The following is a 12236-nucleotide window of genomic DNA, read 5'->3' as shown; positions in this document are numbered from 1 at the left end:
CTGTGATATAGATATTCCATTGTATATGTGTGCGTATTCATATATATAGATACACACACATGTGTATACAATGAAATACTACCCAGCCTGTAAAAAGGAGGAAGTCTTGCCATTTGTGACAACATGAATGCAACTGGAGGGCATTATTCTGAGTGAAATAAGTCAGAGACAAATACTGCATGATCTCACATATGTGGAATCTAAGAAAGTCAAACGCATAAAAAGAGTAAAAAAGTAGTTACCAGGAGTCAGGTGTGGGGGTAGGGAAATGGGAAGATGTTGGTAAGAGGGAACAAACTTGCAGTCATAAGTAAATTGTGGAGACCGAATATACATCATGGTGACTATAATAATAATGAATTGCATACTAGGAAAAAAGTTTTTAAGTGGGTGTAGAGTTTTAATTTTGCTAGATGAAGAGTTCTGGAGATTGGTCGCACAACAGTGTGAATGTACTTGACACAACTGAACTGCACACTTATAATTAAAGGCTGAGTGTGGTGGCTCACACCTGTAATCCTAGCACTTTGGGAGGCCAAGGCAGGCAGATCACCTGAGGTCAGGAGTTCGAGACCAGCCTGGCCAATATGTCAAAGCCTTGTCTCTACTAAAATTATAAAAATTAGCCAGGCGTGGTGGCACACACCTGTAATCCCAGCTACTCAGGAAGCTGAGGCGGGAGAATCACTTGAACCTGGGAGGTGGAGGTTGCAGTGAGCCGAGATCACACCACTGCACTCCAGCCTGGGCAATAGATGGAGACTCCATCTGAAAAAAAAAATAAAAATGAAAGCAACTTGTGAAGAGAGAAGAAACAGTGTTAACAGCTGAGGAATGAAATTATCGTCTGTTTGTTTCCTATCCCTAGCATTTGATGATTACAGCTTATTTTCTTTTTCCAGAAGTTTTGGTGCTTGCTTGCCAGCAGGTTGTTCCCAGAGATTGTCTGTGTTCTAGAAAGTGACGTCATTTTGCATAGAGAGCAGCTGGATAGAAATAGGCCTGCCTATCTCACAGCAGGGCGGAGTCTTGGAATGCAGAGTCTTTCATTCAAATCATACTGAACTTCCTGATGTGAAATCAGCCATCATCTCACAAGCTCATCTCATCAATTTCCTGGTAGAAGCAGCTGTGCTGCCAGGGATAGAATCCTCTGGCCAGCCATTATTAGATCTGAAAACGCACCCCTTGTTTTCCCTTTAGTGCTCAAGCCTTAGTGTCTGCCAGTTTGAATGGCAGTGGAGTTTAGGGATTTGTATGTACTTAAACTGAATAAGGTAGAGAGCCTAATGGTCATGACAGAATTGACAGACACCCTCTCTGTGGAGTGTTGGATCACATATGCATTGCCTCTGATCAGTCTGCTTGTTTGAAACTAATGTCAAAGGCAATGTCTAGTGTTGCCTCTTACCTTTAATAGGAAACTAGAAATAGAACCCTTGTCACCTGTGCAGAGATTTGCCATCAGAGAACTTCATCTGTCCTTTAATACTTTTGCTGTGTCCTGGAAATGATTTCTTTACTTGTCTTCCAGGATATGTCACTCATTCCTACCAACTAATAATAAGCATATCTAAATCTTGTAGACCACTTTGCAATTTACAAAGTTATATATCTATTATCTCATTTAATCTTGGTAGCAGAACTAAAAAGGCGATAGTCTTATCCCCATTTTGTGGAGAAGGAATCATAGCTCCAGATCATATACCACCTGTAAGCAGCTATGATTGTTATATCCCTGATGACAATACCTTAGTTCCACATTGAAGCAGTTGAAGAAATGTAGCTTTGTTAATTATATTATCTAACAAAGTCTCTTTAGTGTGATGTAGGAAATACCTCACACAAAGGACCATTTTACTATATATAGTATAACATCATGTTGTATACCTTAAATATATATAATAACTTTTTTTAAGACAGAAAAAAGAGGCCTTTAAGAGGCCTACTGGAAGTAGACGGGAGATCTCAATGTCATGAACATTGAAGAACATATCTTTTTGTTGTCATTATGGTTTTATTGTGGTTGTTTGGAAACAACATAAGTCATATGGACTGAAACTGTTAATTGTTTCTTGTGGCGTGCATGATCATTCTGATTTTTCTATAAAGAGTAGAGATAGATAGACATGTTTCCTTTTCATCATTTGCAAGCATTGTCTAGATTATGGGGAGGCAACTGCCACTGTTAGATTTCAATAATATAAAAACTTAAGAATAGAAATCAGGCCCAGGGGAAAAATCCACTCACTTTGGCAGCAGAACTACATCAAGAAAGCTCAGGGGCAAGGAGACAACAGGCAAGGAGACAGTTTCTCCTATGGAGACAGACTAGGTTCTATCAGCAATTGTGGTATCCTGTGTCATTGCCAGCAGGCACCCTGAAGGGAATGAGATGAACCACAAGAGAATGTGTTGGTAAGAATATATCCTTTGCAACCTTACTGCAGAATGGGAAATTTCTTTTGAGCTTGATCCATTTTTGTTCCCTAGAGTCAAAAATATGTTTTCTTGAGAAATCTCAAGAGTAGAATCTTTGGGTGTGGATTGGGGAGAGGAGTGGGCAGAGAATAGGACAACAATGAAGGCTGGTTTTAGAGAGGTAGAGCAAAGATGCCGTAAATAAGCATAGCAGTTAGAGTATTGTGAAATGAAATTTGGGAGTTACCCTTCAGGCCTTTATCATCATAAGAGTCATTTTCTTTCTGGTGCTAGCAGCATTCTTCTGTTAAGGTAGGTCCCCTGTGTCTGTCTTCTTGAAAGTGGGAGTTCAAACTTTCTCTCTTTTCTTTCTTCTCATCATGACTAGAGTATACCTGAGCAGATATTTGTGTTTGTACATTCTAGTTCAGTGATATTCATGTTTTAATCATTGGAAAGCTTTAAAGAAATATCAGTGCATGTATCATTTTTTTAAAAGCCCCCCACATGATTCTAATATATAGCCAAGGTTGACACTGTTCAAGAGCAGTGTTTATCAAACTTTAATGTGAAAATGAATCATCTGGGGATCTCGTTAAAAGATGGTTTCTGCTTTCAGTAGATCCAGGATAGAGCCTAAAATTCTGCATTTTCAACATGCAGAACACTTTGAGCAGCAAATTCCAGAACAATGGTTCTCAAACTGGTATACAAAAAAAAAAAAAAAAAAATCAGCTGAGGAGCTTAAAAAAAAAGGCAATCCCCACTCAGATCAATTCAGTAAGAATCTATAGGAGAGAAACTGAGGGTTTGAACATCAGCTAGATGGTGAAATTGAACTTTATAGCACTCATCCCCTCACAGAAATATCATCGTAAACAACTACCCATGCATGAAAATACCTTCACAAGAACTAGGGAAATCAGATGAGAGAGTACAGCAATGAGGTATCATGTAGAAATAAGAAAAGATACATTGAAGAGGGCAGGAAAGACAGTTTTACGTTACCCTCGTCACACTTCCCCAAACCTCAGACAGCACAGCATGGAGAAAGATACCCTCTGTGTGAGGGAAGGAGAGTGAGTACCGGACATTGCCTCATTCCTCAACACTGGGCCTGTCCCAGTAAAACCCATCACTGGGTAGGCCCCATGGTCCCTGACTCCAGGCCTGTACCTACAGACTAGGCTTCCAAGTCCACCACAGTGCCAAGCTAGATCCTGCAGCCCCAGGCTCCAGGCCTGCTCAGTGGACCCTGCCTCCAGGCCAGCCCCTGCAGACCTAGTCTGCAGGCCCACCCCAGGTTCCAGAACAGCCCAGAGGCAGGTCAGCCCACACAACCCCAGGCTTTAAGCCTGCCCCAGTGCCAAGGCAGAAGCCTAGGCCTCAGGCACCAAGCCATCACCTTCAGACACGGGCTCCAGGCCAGGCTGATCCTCGTGACCCCACCCTGTAGGGGAGCCTCTGCAGCCCTACACTCCAGCAGCTCTGGGGTTCAGCCCTGTTCTAGCACATCCAGGGTCCAGGCTCATCCCAGTAGACCCCAGCACTGGGCTGGAACCCATGGACACAGGCTCTAGGAACATCCATGTGGACCAAGGTTCCAAGCTGGCTCTCACGGCTCCAGGACCTACGTTAGCCCTCAAAAACCTAGCCTCCAGACCTAACCTCCAGGCATATCCCCATGGACCCAGTCTTCAGGCCAGTCCCCAGGGTTCCAGGTACCATGCCAGTACCCATGATCCCAGGCTCCAGACCAGCCCCTACAGATCCAAGCTTCATTCCTGCCCTAACACCAGGCTGGCCCCAGGCTCCAGGCCAGTCCCCATAGACCCAACCTCCAGTGGACCCAGAATCCAAACCTGCTTCAGCAGACCCATGGTCCAGACCCACCCCTGTAGACACCAGTGCCAGGACAGTCTCCATGAACCATGTCTCCAGGACCACTCCTGGAGACCCATGCTCCAGGCCAGCTCCTGTGGACCTAGGACCCAGCCTGCTCCCACAAACTCAGGCTCCAGGCACACCCCAGCACCAGGCCAGCCTCTTTGAAATCAGGCTTCAGCCCTTTGTAGCTGCAGGGTCTTCATCCATGGATTTAACCAATCATGGATCACAAATGTAGTTAAGCCTACATTGGTTACATCTGTACTAAACATGTACAGACTTTTTTTTCTTGTCATTATTCCCTAAACAATACAGCATAACAGCTATTTACATAGCATTTACTTTGTATTAGGTACTACTAGTAATCTAGATATTTAAAATGTGTAAGAGGATATGCATATGTTGTTATATGCAAATACTATATTGTTTTATATAAGGGACTTGAGCATCTGTGGATTTTGGTATTCTCAAAGGGTCCTGGAACCAATTCCCCACAGATGCTGAGGGATGACTATATTCAAAGTGCTAAAGGAGAAAACAAGAATACCTGGAAGCTGTCCTTCAGAAATGAAGGAGAGAGAAAGGCTTTCTCAGATAAGCAAAAGCTGAGGGAGTTCATCACCACCAAACTTGTCTTATGAAAAAGGCTGAACAGAGTTCTTCAAGCTGAAAGAAGAGGATGCTAATTAGTAAACATTAAAACATACAAACTCACTGGTAAAAGTAAGTACACAGTCAAATTCAGAATAATATTGTAATGGCGGTGTGTAAGTTACTTATATCTTTAGCATGAAGGTTAGGCAAAACTATTTAAAAATACTAAGCGCAGGGTGCAGTGGCTCACGCCTGTAATCCTAGCACTTTGGAAGGCTGAGGTTGGTAGATCACTTGAGGTCAGGAGTTCGAGACCAGCCTGGCCAACATGGTAAAACCCCATCTCTACCAAAAAATAAAATTAGCTGGGTGTGGTGGCATGTGCCTGTAGTACCAGCTATGCAGGAGGCTGAGGTAGGAGAATCAGTTGAACCTGGGAGGCCAGTATTGCACCATTGAACTCCAGGCTGGGCAACAGAATGAGACCTTCTCTCAGAAAAGTAAAATAAAAATAATAATAGCTATAATAATTGATTAATGAATACACAATATAAAAAGATGTAAATGTTGATAGTAAAAGCATAAAATATGAGGGGCAGGTAGAGTAAAATAATTGAGTTTTTTTACGCACTCAAAGTTGTTACCAGTTTAAAATGGCCTGTTATAACTATAAGATGTTCTGTGTAAGCCTCATGGTAACCACAAAACAAAAGCCTATAGTAGATTCACAAAAAATAAAAAGTAAGGAATCAAAGCCTAACACTAGAGAAAATAAATCACAAAGGAAGATAGCAAGAGAAGAAGGAAAAAAGGATCCACAAAACAATCAGAAAACAACTAACAAAATGGCAATAGTAAGTCCCTACCTATCAATAATTACTTTGAATGTAAATGGATTAAATTCTCTAATCAGAAGGCATGGAATGGTTGAATTAATTTAAAAAACAAGACCCAACTATATGCTTCCTACAAGACACTCATTTCACCATTAAGGACACACATAGATTGAAAGTAAAAGGACGGCAAAACATATTCCATGCAAATAGAAATCAAAAGAAAGCAGGGGTAACTATTCTTATGTCAGATAAAATAGACTTTAAGTCAAAAGCTGTAAAATGAGACAAGGTCATTATATAAAGATAAGGAGGTCAATTCATCAAGAGACTATAACAATTATACATATAGATGCACCAACACTGGAGCACCTAAGTATATTAAACAAATATTAAAGGACTTGAAGGGAGAGATAGATCGCAACGCAATAATAGTAGGGGACTTTGATACCCAACTTTAAGCAATGGACGTTTCATCCAGACAAAAAAAATCAATAAGGAAGCATTGGACTTAAACTGTACTTTACATCAAATGGACCTAACAGACATATACAGAACATTGCATCCAGCAGCGACATCATATACATTCTTCTCTAGCACACATGGAACATTCTCCAGGGTAAATAATATATTAGGGTCAGATGCAGTGGCTCACGCCTGTAATTCCAGCACTTTGGGAGGCCAAGGCGGGCGGATCACGAGGTCAAGAGATTGAGACCAACCTGGCCAACAAGGTGAAACCTTGTCTCTACTAAAAATACAAAAAAATTAGCCGGGCATGGTGGCACGCACCTGTAGTCCCAGCTACTCGGGAGGCTGAGGCAGGAGAATTGCTTGAACCTGGGAGTTGCAGGTTGCAGTGAGCCGAGATCGTGCCACTGCATTCCAGCCTGGCAACAGAATGAGACTCCATCTCTAAAACAAAACAAAACAAAAAAAAAAAACCATTATGTTAGAGCACAAAACAAGTCTAAATAAATTTAAATGAGTTTAAGAAGATTGAAATCATATCAAATATCTTTTCTGCCCACCAAAGTATGAAACTAGAAGTTAAGAACTGGAGGAATTTTAGGAAATTTCCAAATATATGGAAATTAAACAACATGCTCCTAAACAACAAATAGGTCAAGAAGTTAAAAGGGAACTTTTAAAATATCTTGAGACAAAATAGAATACAAAATACCAAAACTTATGGAATGCACCAAGAGCAGTGCTAAGGGGTGAGTTTGTAGCAATAAACATCTACATCAAAAAAAGAAAAAGTGCCCATTGTCTCATGCCTGTAATCCCAGTGCTTTGGGAGGCTGAGACAGGAGGACCACTTGAGCCTGAGTTTGAGGTTACAATGAGCAATGACCATGCCATTGTACTCCAGCCTGGGCAGAGGAATACCCCATCTCTAAAAATAAAATAAGAATTGGAGACTGATTTGAGTAATAATAAAACTCCAGTCCAGCCGGGTGCAGCAGCTCACACCTGTAATCCCAGCGTTTTGGGCGGCCAAGGCAGGTGGGTCACCTGAGATCAGGAGTTCGAGACCAGTCTGGCCAATGTGGTGAAACCCTGTCTCTACTAAAAATACAAAAATTAGCTGGGCATAGTAGCATGCACCTGTAGTCCCAGCTACTCAGGACGCTGAGGCAGGAGAATTGTTTGAACCCAGAGGCAGAGGTTGCAGTGAGCTGATATCGCACCACTGCTCTCCAGCCTGGGCAACAGAGCAAGACTCCATCTCAAAAAAATAAAAATAAATATAAAACTCCAGTCCCTTGCAAAAAAAAAAAAAAAAAAGAATTTACAACCTTCTCATCAGTAAATATTTTGACATATTCAGGAATGCCCAACCACCAACCAATACTTTACATTTTTGCTATAGAGACAATTCTGAAGTCTAAAACTCCACGTCAGATTAAAACAAAACAAAAACAAACTCAGAACAATCTCCAACTGGAAGTTTGATTAAAGAACAAATTTCATTTCTGCTGTGAGACTCATTAGTGGAGAATATTTGTAGTCTCTATTTCTAAAGCCAACTTTATTATTTTCAAAGCCAGAATTATAGTAGAAAGCAAATATTCCTAGTAGTATTTTTTTAATAGAAGATACCTTATCCTCAAATAACTTATAGTTTAAAGAGTTTCTGTTTCTCTCATACTTCATCTTGTTGGGAGCTATCAGCATTCAGGGTTTGGATTTTTTCTGACACATGGTTTTCTTCTGGAAACCTACTAATTAGTAAAAGGATGCAGGGCTAGGACACTGTGCTGTGTTAGAGATTTTATTATTGAGCCATCTCCAAAGAATGTTGGACCAAGATTCGAGTTTAGCAGAGCTAATACATAAATGGAGTTGAAAAAACAGGAGAATGGTGAACACATCAGTGCCCTGTTTGAAAATATCAATCCCTTACCTGGTAGGCCTGATGATTTTTAATAGAGACGAGATTGTGCATTTTTTGTGGCAAGAACTGTCTAGTTTAATGTTCCAGAATTATCAGCACCAAAGACAGATCAAAAGGTCAATATTTGTCCTCCCTGTAAATGCCTTGTCTTGGGAGGGTGTTAATATGCCCAATTTGGCAATGAATTTATGGATTTTTATAATGAATATCCATATTTCAAACCCAGGCAGGTGCTCTGGAGCAGTACTGTCTGAGGGCACAGAATGCAGCAGCAGCAGTAGCAGCAGCAGCAAAGACCTGTCCCAGGCATTCAGGGCTCATTTGTATGGATGCACCGATGCTGTGGGAGCTGCGTACATCAAAGCCACTGCAGTCCCCATCACAGAGCCTCACTGAAAAAAGGATTGTTCTGCAGCTTTCCTTTCCCATCAGAGTTCCACTCCATAATCTAATACCCTTTAGCTGGAGAGGATCTGGGAGAAAGGGAGCTGAATGTGCAAAGCAAAGAACAATTTAAGTACAGTGCTCAAAAATAATTGGCAGCTTCAGGTAAAATACAGTTCTACAGTGATAAAAATCACAGCATCTTAACTCTGGCAGAGACCTGTACAGGTCATACAGTCCATCTTCCCTTGCCTGTTTTCAAAACTTAAACCATTCTAATTGGATAAGAGCTAATTTTTCATTTTAGGACTTGCAGAAAGAAAATTACAGAGCTCTCTTTGAAATCTGTTCTGATATATAGTACCTCTTTCACTGTAAGTTCATTTTTAAGTTAACCCAAATCCATCATATTCCAGTTAAAATTTGTTTGTTCAGACATCTATAGAGATGTATAATGACTAGTCAGTATCCTTTATGTAAAAGTCATTGAAGATCAGCCATAGTTAAATTACCACTTCAACTGTCTTTTCAGTGGCTAAAATCTGTCAAGTTCCTTAAACAGTTTTTCTATGGCTAGTTTTTTTAGTCTCTTACCTGTTATTATTATCTTCTCTTCATTTTCCATGGCAATCTTTGGCTGTAAAGCTTAAACTGCACCCAGTGCTGTAGAAATATCAGATGAGTACTTAGTACGGTGAAAAACTCACCTCGTGTTCCTAAATACTTGTAGTTTTTGCTTTGCACACTAATGTGAGACCAAAAATTACCATGCTAGCTGACTCTATATGATCTTAATAATCAATGAGAAAATTTGTGATACGTAAATGTGTGTCAAAACATTTGAAACTCTATTTCTGTTGGTTATAAATGTATAGAGAAATGAAAAAACATAGTAAAACTAATGTTAGTAAGCTGTAATTTAAAACATTATAAATAATGAGAAAAGAAATTTTATTTATAGGCGTACCTCAGAGATATTGCATGTTTGATTCCAGACTATTGCAAAAAGCAAATATCACAAAAAAGCAAAGTCAGACAAATATTTTGGTTTCCCAGTGCATATAAAACTTATGTTTCTGCTGAGACCGTGTCCACCCTGCAAGCACAGAGCCTTGCCCTCGCCTCTCTGCCACCCGTCCACACCCGCCGCCAGCTCACCATGGATGATGATATCACCATGCTTGTCGTCGACAATGGCTCTGGCATGTGCAAGGCCAGCTTTGCGGGTGATGATGCCCACCCCGGGCCATCTTCCCCTCCATTGTGGGGCGCCCCAGGCACCAGGGCGTGACGGTGGGCATGGGTCAGAAGGACTCCTATGTGGGCGACGAGGCCCAGAGCAAGAGAGGCATCCTGACCCTGAAGTACCCCATCAAGCAGGACATTGTCACCACCTGGGACGACATGGAGAAGATCTGGCACCACACCTTCTACAACGAGCTGTGTGTGGCTGCCAAGGAGCACCCCATGCTGCTGACCAAGGTCCCCCTGAGCCCCAAGGCCAACCACAAGAAGATGACCCAGATCATGTTGGAGATCTTCGACAGGCCAGCCATGTACGTGGCCATCCAGGCCATGCTGTCCCTGTACACCTCTGGCCTACCACTGACATCATGATGGACTACGGTGACGGGGTCACCCACACTGTGCCCATCTATGAAGAGTATGCCCTCCCCCATGCCATCCTGCGTGTGGACGTGGCTGGTCAGGACCTGACTGACTACCTCATGAAGATCCTCACCTAGCACAGCTACATCTTCACCGCCACAGCCAAGCGGGAAATTGTGCATGACATCAAGGAGAAGCTGTGCTATGTCACCCTGGACTTCGAGCAGGAGATGGCCATGGTGGCCTGCAGCTCCTCCCTGGAGATAGCTACAAGCTGCCCGACGGCCAGGTCATCGTCATCAGCAAAAGCAGTTCTGCTGCCCTGAGGCGCTCTTCCAGCCTTCCTTCCTGGGCATGGAATCCCACGGCATCCATGAAACTACCTTCAACTCCATCATGAAGTGTGATGTGGACATCCTCAAAGACCTGTATGCCAACACAGTGCTATCTGGCGGCACCACCACGTACCCTGGCATCGCCGATAGGATGCAGAAGATCACCACCCTGGCGCCCACACAATGAAGATCAAGATCACTGCTCCTCCCAAGCGCAAGTACTCCGTGTGGATCGGCAGCTCCATCCTGGCCCGGCTGTCCACCGTCCAGCAGATGTGGATCAGCAAGCAGGAATATGATGAGTCAGGCACCTCCATCATCCACTGCAGATGCTTCTAGGCGGACTGTGACTTAGTTGCGTTACACCCTTTCTTGACAAAACCTAACTTGCGCAGAAAACAAGATGAGATTGGCATGACTTTGTTTTTTTTATTTTGTTTTGTTTTGTTTGGCTCGACTCAGGATTTAAAAACTGGAATGGTGAAGGTGACAGCAGTTGGTTGGAGTGAGCATCCCCCAAAGTTCTACAGTGTGGCCAGGGACTTTGATTGTACATTGTTCTTTTTTTAATAGTCATTCCAAATATCGTGAGATGCGTTATTACAGGAAGTACCTTGCCCTCCTAAAAGCTACCCCACTTCTCTCTAAGGAGAGTGGCCCAATCCTCTCCCGTGTCCACACAGGGGAGGTGATAGCATTGCTTTCATGTAAATTATGTAATACAACTTTTTTTAATCTTTGCCTTAATACTTCTTTATTTTGTTTTATTTTGAATGATCAGCTTTCGTGGCCCCCCTTTTTTGTCCCCCAACTTGAGATGTATGAAGGCTTTTTGTCTCCCTGGGAGTGGGTGGAGGTAGCCAGGGCATACCTGTACACTGACTTGAGACCAGTTGAATAAAAGTGCATGCCTTATTAAAAAAACACTTATGTTTCCACTATACTGTAGTCTATTCATTGTGCAGTAGCATATGTCTAAAAAAACAATGCACATACCTTCCTTAAAAAACACTTCGTTGCTAAAAAAAAAAGTGCTAATGACCATCTGAGCCTTCAGTGAGTAGTAATCTTTTTGCTGCAAAAGGGTCTTGCCTCAATGCTGGAGACTTTGCTCTGTATTAGGTTTTGGCTTAAGGGAATGTTGTGGCTAGTTTGATCTTCTGTCCAGGGGTCCTCAACCCCCAGGCCACAGACCAGGCCACACAGCAGGAGGTGAGTGGTGGGGGGGGGCAAGAGAAGCTTCATCTGTATTTACAGCCACTTCCCATCACTTGTATTACCACCTGCGTTCCACCTCCTGTCAGATCAGCAGCAGCATTAGATTCTCATAGGAGCGCGAACCCCATTGTGAACTGTGCACATGAGGGATCTGGATTGCATGCTCCTTATGAGAATCTAGTTCTTGATGATCTGTCACTGTCTCCCATGACCCCCAGATGGGACTATATAATTGCAGGAAAACAAGCTCAGGGCTCCCCCTGATTCTACATTATGGTGAATTTATAATTATTTCATTATATATTACAATGTAATAATAGGTTGGGCATGGTGGTTCACACCTGTAATCCCAGCATGTTGGGAGGCCGAGGCAGGTGGGATCACTTAAGGTCAGGAGTTTGAGACTAGCCTTGCCAGCATGGTGAAACCCCATCTCTACTAAAAATACAAAAATTAGCCAGGCGTGGTGGTGCATGCCTATAGTCCCAGCTACTTGGGAGGCTGAGGCAGGAGAATCGCTTGAACCCAGGAGGCTGAGGTTACAGTGAGCCGAGA

At 42.6% G+C, this 12236-nt stretch overlaps 1 protein-coding gene and 1 pseudogene across 9 annotated transcripts in view; both read left to right on the top strand.

The window, feature by feature from the left end:
* FRMD5 (FERM domain containing 5) overlaps window positions 1-12236 on the top strand; it is a 417439-nt gene that overhangs the window by 281713 nt on the left and 123490 nt on the right. The window lies entirely within an intron of this gene.
* Window positions 1-12236, top strand: part of LOC117976015 (actin, cytoplasmic 1-like) — a 35976-nt pseudogene extending 23740 nt beyond the window's left edge.

This window comes from Pan paniscus, chromosome 16 (genome assembly GCF_029289425.2).
Source record: "Pan paniscus chromosome 16, NHGRI_mPanPan1-v2.0_pri, whole genome shotgun sequence".
Taxonomy (NCBI): domain Eukaryota; kingdom Metazoa; phylum Chordata; class Mammalia; order Primates; family Hominidae; genus Pan; species Pan paniscus.
Note: the sequence above shows the minus strand (reverse complement) of the source record. Positions and strands in the feature narration are given on the sequence as shown.